Source organism: Manacus candei, unplaced genomic scaffold (genome assembly GCF_025592945.1).
Source record: "Manacus candei isolate 608988 ecotype Guabito, Panama unplaced genomic scaffold, ASM2559294v1 h1tg000009l, whole genome shotgun sequence".
Classification (NCBI taxonomy): domain Eukaryota; kingdom Metazoa; phylum Chordata; class Aves; order Passeriformes; family Pipridae; genus Manacus; species Manacus candei.
In genome coordinates, this window is record NW_026138057.1 from 8,547,988 (window position 1) to 8,558,198 (window position 10,211).

Genomic DNA, 10,211 nt, shown 5'->3' on the forward strand with positions numbered 1-10,211 from the left:
GAGAGCCAAAGATTGCAGGCTTCGTTGGCTGGGGAGAAGCGCTCTTGGCTTTATACAGCTCCAGATGCCAGTGCCACGGCCCAAATGGCGTATGTTTGAAGATTCCTCCCAGAGCAAAGGGGCCAGGACAGAAAGCTCTTGCTGCCATGGAGTACCCAGGCTGGCCCACAAAATGCACCAGAGAGCCAAAGGTTGCAGGCTTTCTTGGTTGGGGAGAAGGGCTCTTGGCTTTATACAGCTCCAGCTGCCAGTGCCACGGCCCAAATGGCGTACGTTTGAAGATTCCTCCCAGAGCAAAGCAGCCAGGACAGAAAGCTCTTGCTGCCATGGAGTACCCAGGCTGGCCCACAAAATCCATCCAAGAGCCAAATGTTGCAGGCTTGCTTGGCTGGGGAGAAGGGCTACTTGCTTTTTAGATCTCCAGCTGCCAGTCCCACTGCCCAAATGGCGTACATTTGAAGATTCCTCCCAAAGCAAAAGGGCCAGGACAGAAAGCTCTTGCTGTCATGGAGTACCCAGGCTGGCCCACAAAATCCACCCAAGAGACAAAGGTTGCAGGCTTGCTTGGCTGGGGAGAAGGGCTCTTGGCTTTATAGATCTCCAGCTGCCAGTGCCACTGGCCAAATGTTGTAGGTTTGAAGATTCCTCCCAGAGCAAAGGGACCAGGACAGAAAGGTCTTGCTGCCATGGAGTACCCAGGCTGGCCCACCAAATGCACCAGAGAGCCAATGGTTGCAGGCTTGCTTGGTTGGGGAGAAGCGCTCTTGGCTTTATACAGCTCCAGCTGCCAGTCCCAGGGCCCAAATGGCGTACGTTTGAAGATTCCTCCCAGAGCAAAGGGGCCAGGACAGAAAGCTCTTGCTGCCATGGAGTACCCAGGCTGGCCCACAAAATCCATCCAAGAGCCAAATGTTGCAGGCTTGCTTGGCTGGGGAGAAGGGCTACTTGCTTTTTAGATCTCCAGCTGCCAGTCCCACTGCCCAAATGGCGTACGTTTGAAGATTCCTCCCAGAGCAAAGCGGCCAGGACAGAAAGCTCTTGCTGCCATGGAGTACCCAGGCTGGCCCAACAAATGCACCAGAGAACCAAAGGTTGCAGGCTTCCTTGGCTGGGGAGAAGCTCTCTTGGCTTTATACAGCTCAGCTGCCAGTCCCACTGCCCAAATGGCGTACGTTTGAAGATTCCTCCCAGAGCAAAGGGTCCAGGACAGAAAGCAGTTGCTGTCATAGAGTACCCCGACTGGTCCACAAAATCCACCCAAGAACCAATGGTTGCAGGCTTCCTTGGCTGGGGAGAATGTCTCTTGGCTTTATAAAGCTCCAGCTGCCAGTGCCATTTCCGAAATGGCGTATGTTTGAAGATTCCTCCCAGAGCAAAGGGGCCAGGACAGAAAGCTCTTGCTGCCATGGAGTACCCAGGCTGGCCCACCAAATGCACCAGAGAGGCAAAGGTTGCAGGCTTGCTTGGCTGGGGAGAAGGGCTACTTGCTTTTTAGATCTCCAGCTGCCAGTCCCACTGCCCAAATGACGAACGGTCGTAGATTTCTCCCAGAGCAAAGAGGCCAGGACAGAAAGCTCTTGCTGCCATGGAGTACCCAGGCTGGCCCACAAATTGCACCTGAGAGCCAAAGGTTGCAGGCTTCGGTGGCTGGGGAGAAGCGCTCTTGGCTTTATACAGCTCCGTCTGCCAGTGCCACTTCCGAAATGGCGTACGGACGAAGATTCCTCCCAGAGCAAAGGGGCCAGGACAGAAAGCTCTTGCTGCCATGGAGTACCCAGGCTGGCCCACAAAATCCACCTAAGAACCAAAGGTTGCAGGCTTGCTTGGCTGGGGAGAAGGGCTCTTGGCTTTATACAGCTCCAGCTGCCAGTGCCACTTCCGAAAAGGCGTACGTTTGAAGATTTCTCCCAGAGCAAAGGGGCCAGGACAGAAAGCTCTTGCTGCCATGGAGTACCCAGGCTGGCCCACCAAATGCACCAGAGACCCAAAGGCTGCAGGCTTCCTTGGCCTGGGAGAAGCGCTCTTGGCTTTATACAGCTCCAGCTGACAGTCCCAGGGCCCAAATGGCGTACGTTTGAAGATTCCTCCCAGAGCAAAGGGGCCAAGAGAGAAAGCTCTTGCTGCCATGGAGTACCCAGGCTGGCACACAAAATGCACCTGAGAGCCAAATGTTGCAGGCTTGCTTGGCTGGGGAGAAGGGCTACTTGCTTTTTAGATCTCTAGCTGCCAGTCCCACTGCCCAAATGACTTACAGAGGAAGATTCCTCCCAGAGAAAAGAGGCCAGGACAGAAAGCTCTTGCTGCCATGGAGTACCCAGGCTGTCCCACAAAATGCACCAGAGAGCCAAAGATTGCAGGCTTCGTTGGCTGGGGAGAAGCGCTCTTGGCTTTATACAGCTCCAGCTGCCAGTGCCACTGCCCAAAAGGCGTACGTTTGAAGATTCCTCCCAGAGCAAAGGGGCCAGGACAGAAAGCTCTTGCTGCCATGGAGTACCCAGGCTGGCCCACAAAATCCACCCAAGAACCAATGGTTGCAGGCTTGCTTGGCTGGGGAGAAGGGCTCTTGGCTTTATAGATCTCCAGCTACCAGTGCCAGTGCCCAAATGTTGTATGTTTGAAGATTCCTCCCAGAGCAAAGGGGCCAGGACAGAAAGCTCTTGCTGCCATGGAGTACCCAGGCTCGCCTACCAAATGCACCAGAGAGCCAAATGTTGCAGGCTTGCTTGGCTGGGGAGAAGCGCTCTTGGCTTTATACAGCTCCAGCTGCCAGTGTCACAGCCCGAATGGCGTACGTTTGAAGATTCCTCCCAGAGTAAAGGGGCCAGGACAGAAAGCTCTTGCTGCCATGGAGTACCCAGGCTGGCCCACCAAATGCACCAGAGACCCAAAGGTTGCAGGCTTGCTTGGTGGGTGAGAAGGGCTCTTGGCTTTATACAGCTCCAGCTGCCATTCCCACTGCCCAAATGGCGTACGTTTGAAGATTCCTCCCAGAGCAAAGGGGCCAGGACAGAAAGCTCTTGCTGCCATGGAGTACCCAGGCTGGCCTACAAGATCAACCAAAGAGCCCAACGTTGCAGGCTTCCTTGGCTGGGGAGAAGGGCTCTTGGCTTTATACAGCTCCAGCTGCCAGTCCCATGGCCGAAATGACGTACGGACGAAGATTTCTCCCAGAGCAAAGAGGCCAGGACAGAAAGCTCTTGCTGTCATAGAGTACCCAGGCTGGCCCAAAAAATCCACCAGAGAGCCAAAGATTGCAGGCTTCCTTGGCTGGGGAGAAGGGCTACTTGCTTTTTAGATCTCCAGCTGCCAGTCCCACTGCCCAAATGACGTACGGACGAAGATTTCTCTCAGAGCATAGAGGCCAGGACAGAAAGCTCTTGCTGCCATGGAGTACCCAGGCTGGCCCACCAAATGCACCACAGAGCCAAAGATTGCAGGCTTCGTTGGCTGGGGAGAAGGGCTCTTGGCTTTATACAGCTCCAGATGCCAGTGCCACGGCCCAAATGGCGTATGTTTGAAGATTCCTCCCAGAGCAAAGGGGCCAGGACAGAAAGCTCTTGCTGCCATGGAGTACCCAGGCTGCCCCACAAAATCCACCCAAGAACCAATGGTTGCAGGTTTGCTTGGCTGGGGAGAAGGGCTCTTGGCTTTATACAGCTCCATCTACCAGTACCACTTCCATAATGGTGTACGTTTGAAGGTTTCTCCCAGATTAAAGGGGCCAGGAGAGAAAGCTCTTGCTGCCATGGAGTACCCAGGCTGGCCCACCAAATGCACCTGAGAGCCAAAGGTTGCAGGCTTGCTTGGCTTCGGAGAAGCGCTCTTGGTTTTATACAGCTCCAGCTGCCAGTGCCACTTCCGAAATGGCGTACGTTTGAAGATTCCTCCCAGAGCAAAGGGGCCAGGACAGAAAGCTCTTGCTGCCATGGAGTACCCAGGCTGGCCCACCAAATGCACCAGAGACCCAAAGGCTGCAGGCTTCCTTGGCTGGGGAGAAGCGCTCTTGGCTTTATACAGCTCCAGCTGCCAGTCCCAGGGCCCAAATGGTGTACGTTTGAAGATTCCTCCCAGAGCAAAGGGTCCAGGACAGAAAGCTGTTGCTGCCATGGAGTACCCAGGCTGGCCCACAAAATCCACCCAAGAACCAATGGTTGCAGGCTTGCTTGGCTGGGGAGACGGACTCTTGGTTTTATACAGCTCCAGCTGCCAGTGCCACTTCCGAAATGGCGAACGTTTGAAGATTCCTCCCAGAGGAAAGCGGCCAGGACAGAAAGCTCTTGCTGCCATGGAGTACCCAGGCTGGCCCACCAAAAGCCACATAGAGCCAAAGGTTGCAGGTTTGCTTGGCTGGGGAGAAGCGCTCATGGCATTATGCAGCTCCAGCTGCCATTCCCACTGCCCAAATGGCGTACGTTTGAAGATTCCTCCCAGAGCAAAGGGGCCAAGACAGAAAGGTCTTGCTGTCATAGAGTACCCAGGCTGGTACACAAAATCCACCCAAGAACCAAAGGTTGCAGGCTTGCTTGGCTGGGGAGAAGGGCTACTTGCTTTATAGAGCTCCAGGTGCCAGAGCCACTGCCGAAATGGCGTACGTTTGAAGATTCCTCCCAGAGCAAAGAGGCCAGGACAGAAAGCTCTTGCTGCCATGGAGTACCCAGGCTGCCCTACAAAATCCACCCAAGAACCAATGGTTGCAGGTTTGCTTGGCTGGGGAGAAGGGCTCTTGGCTTTATACAGCTCCATCTACCAGTACCACTTCCGTAATGGCGTACGTTTGAAGGTTTCTCCCAGATTAAAGGGGCCAGGAGAGAAAGCTCTTGCTGCCATGGAGTACCCAGGCTGGGCCACCAAATGCACCTGAGAGCCAAAGGTTGCAGGCTTGCTTGGCTTCGGAGAAGCGCTCTTGGTTTTATATAGCTCCAGCTGTCAGTGCCACTTCCGAAATGGCGTACGTTTGAAGATTCCTCCCAGAGCAAAGGGGCCAGGACAGAAAGCTCTTGCTGCCATGGAGTACCCAGGCTGGCCCACCAAATGCACCAGAGACCCAAAGGCTGCAGGCTTCCTTGGCTGGGGAGAAGGGCTACTTGCTTTTTAGAGCTCCAGGTGCAAGTGCCACTGCCCAAATGGCGTACGTTTGAAGATTCCTCCCAGAGCAAAGGGTCCAGGACAGAAAGCTGTTGCTGTCATAGAGTACCCCGACTGGTCCACAAAATCCACCCAAGAACCAATGGTTGCAGGCTTCCTTGGCTGGGGAGAATGTCTCTTGGCTTTATAAAGCTCCATCTGCCAGTGCCACTTCCGAAATGGCGTATGTTTGAAGATTCCTCCCAGAGCAAAGGGGCCAGGACAGAAAGCCCTTGCTGCCATGGAGTACCCAGGCTCGCCTACCAAATGCACCAGAGAGCCAAATGTTGCAGGCTTGCTTGGCTGGGGAGAAGCACTCTTGGCTTTATACAGCTCCAGCTGCCAGTCCTACTGCCCAAATGGCGTACGTTTGAAGATTCCTCCCAGAGCAAAGGGGCCAGGACAGAAAGCTCTTGCTGCCATGGAGTACCCAGGCTGGCCCACCAGATGCACCAGAGACCGAAAGGTTGCAGGCTTGCTTGGTGGGTGAGAAGGGCTCTTGGCTTTATACAGCTCCAGCTACCAGTCCCAGGGCCCTAATGGCGTACGTTTGAAGATTCCTCCCAGAGCAAAGGGGCCAGGACAGAAAGCTCTTGCTGCCATGGAGTACCCAGACTGGCCCACCAAATGCACCAGAGAGGCAAAGCTTGCAGGCTTCCTTGGCTGGGGAGAAGGGCTACTTGCTTTTTAGAGCTCCAGGTGCAAGTGCCACTGTCCCAATGGCGTACGTTTGAAGATTCCTCCCAGAGCAAAGGGGCCAGGACAGAAAGCTCTTGCTGCCATGGAGTACCCAGGCTGGCCCACAAAATCCATCCAAGAGCCAAATGTTGCAGGCTTGCTTGGCTGGGGAGAAGGGCTACTTGCTTTTTATATCTCCAGCTGCCAGTCCCACTGCCCAAATGGCGTACGTTTGAAGATTCCTCCCAGAGCAAAGGGTCCAGGACAGAAAGCTCTTGCTGTCATAGAGTACCCAGGCTGGCCCACCAAAAGCAACATAGAGCCAAAGGTTGCAGGTTTGAGTGGCTGGGGAGAAGCGCTCTTGGCTTTATACAGCTCCAGCTGCCAGTGCCACTTCCGAAATGGCGTACGTTTGAAGATTCCTCCCAGAGCAAAGGGGCCAGGACAGAAAGCTCTTGCTGTCATAGCGTACCCAGGCTGGTACACAAAATCCACCCAAGAACCAAAGGTTGCAGGCTTGCTTGGCTGGGGAGAAGGGCTCTTGGCTTTATACAGCTCCAGCTGCCAGTCCCACTGCCCAAATGACGTACGGACCAAGATTTCTCTCAGAGCATAGAGGCCAGGACAGAAAGCTCTTGCTGCCATGGAGTACCCAGGCTGGCCCACCAAATGCACCAGAGAGCCAAAGATTGCAGGCTTCCTTGGCTGGGGAGAAGCGCTCTTGGCTTTATACAGCTCCAGATGCCAGTGCCACGGCCCAAATGGCGTATGTTTGAAGATTCCTCCCAGAGCAAAGGGGCCAGGACAGAAAGCTCTTGCTGCCATGGAGTACCCAGGCTGGCCCACAAAATGCACCAGAGAGCCAAAGGTTGCAGGCTTTCTTGGTTGGGGAGAAGGGCTCTTGGCTTTATACAGCTCCACCTGCCAGTGCCACGGCCCAAATGGCGTACGTTTGAAGATTCCTCCCAGAGCAAAGCAGCCAGAACAGAAAGCTCTTGCTGCCATGGAGTACCCAGGCTGGCCCACAAAATCCATCCAAGAGCCAAATGTTGCAGGCTTGCTTGGCTGGGGAGAAGGGCTACTTGCTTTTTAGATCTCCAGCTGCCAGTCCCACTGCCCAAATGGCGTACATTTGAAGATTCCTCCCAAAGCAAAAGGGCCAGGACAGAAAGCTCTTGCTGTCATAGAGTACCCAGGCTGGCCCACAAAATCCACCCAAGAACCAATGGTTGCAGGCTTCCTTGGCTGGGGAGAAGCGCTCTTGGCTTTATACAGCTCCAGATGCCAGTGCCACGGCCCAAATGGCGTATGTTTGAAGATTCCTCCCAGAGCAAAGGGGCCAGGACAGAAAGCTCTTGCTGCCATGGAGTACCCAGGCTGGCCCACAAAATGCACCAGAGAGCCAAAGGTTGCAGGCTTTCTTGGTTGGGGAGAAGGGCTCTTGGCTTTATACAGCTCCACCTGCCAGTGCCACGGCCCAAATGGCCTACGTTTGAAGATTCCTCCCAGAGCAAAGCAGCCAGAACAGAAAGCTCTTGCTGCCATGGAGTACCCAGGCTGGCCCACAAAATCCATCCAAGAGCCAAATGTTGCAGGCTTGCTTGGCTGGGGAGAAGGGCTACTTGCTTTTTAGATCTCCAGCTGCCAGTCCCACTGCCCAAATGGCGTACATTTGAAGATTCCTCCCAAAGCAAAAGGGCCAGGACAGAAAGCTCTTGCTGTCATAGAGTACCCAGGCTGGCCCACAAAATCCACCCAAGAACCAATGGTTGCAGGCTTGCTTGGCTGGGGAGAAGGGCGCTTGGCTTTATAGATCTCCAGCTGCCAGTGCCGCTGGCCAAATGTTGTAGGTTTGAAGATTCCTCCCAGAGCAAAGGGACCAGGACAGAAAGGTCTTGCTGCCATGGAGTACCCAGGCTGGCCCAACAAATGCACCAGAGAGCCAAAGGTTGCAGGCTTCGTTGGCTGGGGAGAAGCTCTCTTGGCTTTATACAGCTCAGCTGCCAGTCCCACTGCCCAAATGGCGTACGTTTGAAGATTCCTCCCAGAGCAAAGGGTCCAGGACAGAAAGCTGTTGCTGTCATAGAGTACCCCGACTGGTCCACAAAATCCACCCAAGAACCAATGGTTGCAGGCTTCCTTGGCTGGGAAGAATGTCTCTTGGCTTTATAAAGCTCCAGCTGCCAGTGCCATTTCCGAAATGGCGTATGTTTGAAGATTCCTCCCAGAGCAAAGGGGCCAGGACAGAAAGCTCTTGCTGCCATGGAGTACCCAGGCTGGCCCACAAAATCCACCCAAGAACTAATGGTTGCAGGCTTACTTGGCTGGGGAGAAGGGCTCTTGGCTTTATACAGCTCCATCTATCAGTGCCACTTCCGTAATGGCGTACGTATGAAGGTTTCTCTCAGATTAAAGGGGCCACGACAGAAAGCTCTTGCTGCCATGGAGTACCCAGGCTGGCCCACCAAATCCACCCAAGAACCAATGGTTGCAGGCTTGCTTGGCTGGGGAGAAGGGCTCTTGGCTTTATACAGGTCCAGCTGCCAGTGCCACTTCCGTAATGGCGTACGTATGAAGGTTTCTCCCAGATTAAAGGGGCCAGGACAGAAAGCTCTTGCTGCCATGGAGTACCCAGGCTGGCCCACCAAATGCACCTGAGAGCCAAAGGTTGCAGGCTTGCTTGGCTTCGGAGAAGCGCTCTTGGCTTTATACAGCTCCAGCTGCCAGTGCCATCTCCGAAAAGGCGTACGGACGAAGATTCCTCCCAGAGCAAAGGGGCCAGGACAGAAAGCTCTTGCTGCCATGGAGTACCCAGGCTGGCCCACCAAATGCACCAGAGACCCAAAGGCTGCAGGCTTCCTTGGCTGGGGAGAAGCGCTCTTGGCTTTATACAGCTCTAGCTGCCAGTCCCAGGGCCCAAATGGCGTACGTTTGAAGATTCCTCCCAGAGCAAAGAGGCCAGGACAGAAAGCTCTTGCTGCCATGGAGTACCCAGGCTGCCCCACAAAATCCACCCAAGAACCAATGGTTGCAGGCTTGCTTGGCTGGGGAGAAGGGCTCTTGGCTTTATACAGCTCCAGCTGCCAGTGCCACTTCCGTAATGGCGTACGTATGAAGGTTTCTCCCAGATTAAAGGGGCCAGGACAGAAAGCTCTTGCTGCCATGGAGTACCCAGGCTGGCCCACCAAATGCACCTGTGAGCCAAAGGTTGCAGGCTTGCTTGGCTGGGGAGAAGCGCTCTTGGCTTTATACAGCTCCAGCTGCCAGTGCCACTTCCGAAAAGGCGTACGGACGAAGATTCCTCCCAGAGCAAAGGGGCCAGGACAGAAAGCTCTTGCTGCCATGGAGTACCCAGGCTGGCCCACCAAATGCACCAGAGACCCAAAGGCTGTAGGCTTCCTTGGCTGGGGAGAAGCGCTCTTGGCTTTATACAGCTCCAGCTGCCAGTCCCAGGGCCCAAATGGCGTACTTTTGAAGATTCCTCCCAGAGCAAAGGGGCCAAGAGAGAAAGCTCTTGCTGCCATGGAGTACCCAGGCTGGCACACAAAATGCACCTGAGAGCCAAATGTTGCAGGCTTGCTTGGCTGGGGAGAAGGGCTACTTGCTTTTTAGATATCCAGCTGCCAATCCCACTGCCCAAATGACTTACGGAGGAAGATTCCTCCCAGAGCAAAGAGGCCAGGACAGAAAGCTCTTGCTGCCATGGAGTACCCAGGCTGGCCCACCAAATGCACCAGAGAGCCAAAGGTTGCAGGCTTCCTTGGATGGGGATTAGCTCTCTTGGCTTTATACAGCTCCAGCTGCCAGTCCCACTGCCCAAATGGCGTACGTTTGAAGATTCCTCCCAGAGCAAGGGGTCCAGGACAGAAAGCTGTTGCTGTCATAGAGTACCCCGACTGGTCCACAAAATCCACCCAAGAACCAATGGTTGCAGGCTTCCTTGGCTGGGGAGAATGTCTCTTGGCTTTATAAAGCTCCAGCTACCAGTCCCAGGGCCCTAATGGCGTACGTTTGAAGATTCCTCCCAGAGCAAAGGGGCCAGGACAGAAAGCTCTTGCTGCCATGGAGTACCCATACTGGCCCTCCAAATGCACCAGAGAGGCAAAGGTTGCAGGCTTGCTTGGCTGGGGAGAAGGGCTAGTTGCTTTTTAGAGCTCCAGCTCCAAGTGCCACTGCCCAAATGGCGTACGTTTGAAGATTCCTCCCAGAGCAAAAGGGCCAGGACAGAAAGCTCTTGCTGCCATGGAGTACCCAGGCTGGCCCACCAAATGCACCAGAGAGCCAAATGTTGCAGGCTTCCTTGGCTGGGGAGAAGCGCTCTTGGCTTTATAGAGCTCCAGTGCCATAGCCCGAATGGCGTACGTTTGAAGATTCCTCCCAGAGCAAAGGGGCCAGGATAGAAAGCTCTT

At 54.6% G+C, this 10,211-nt stretch overlaps 1 long non-coding RNA gene across 1 annotated transcript; it reads left to right on the forward strand.

The window, feature by feature from the left end:
• Positions 1–637: 637 nt before the first annotated feature.
• On the forward strand, positions 638–7,725 carry LOC127466260 (uncharacterized). Its single transcript, XR_007902675.1, has 3 exons — positions 638–675; positions 2,475–2,612; positions 7,653–7,725. It is a non-coding gene; the product is annotated as an uncharacterized LOC127466260 (long non-coding RNA).
• Positions 7,726–10,211: the final 2,486 nt, after the last annotated feature.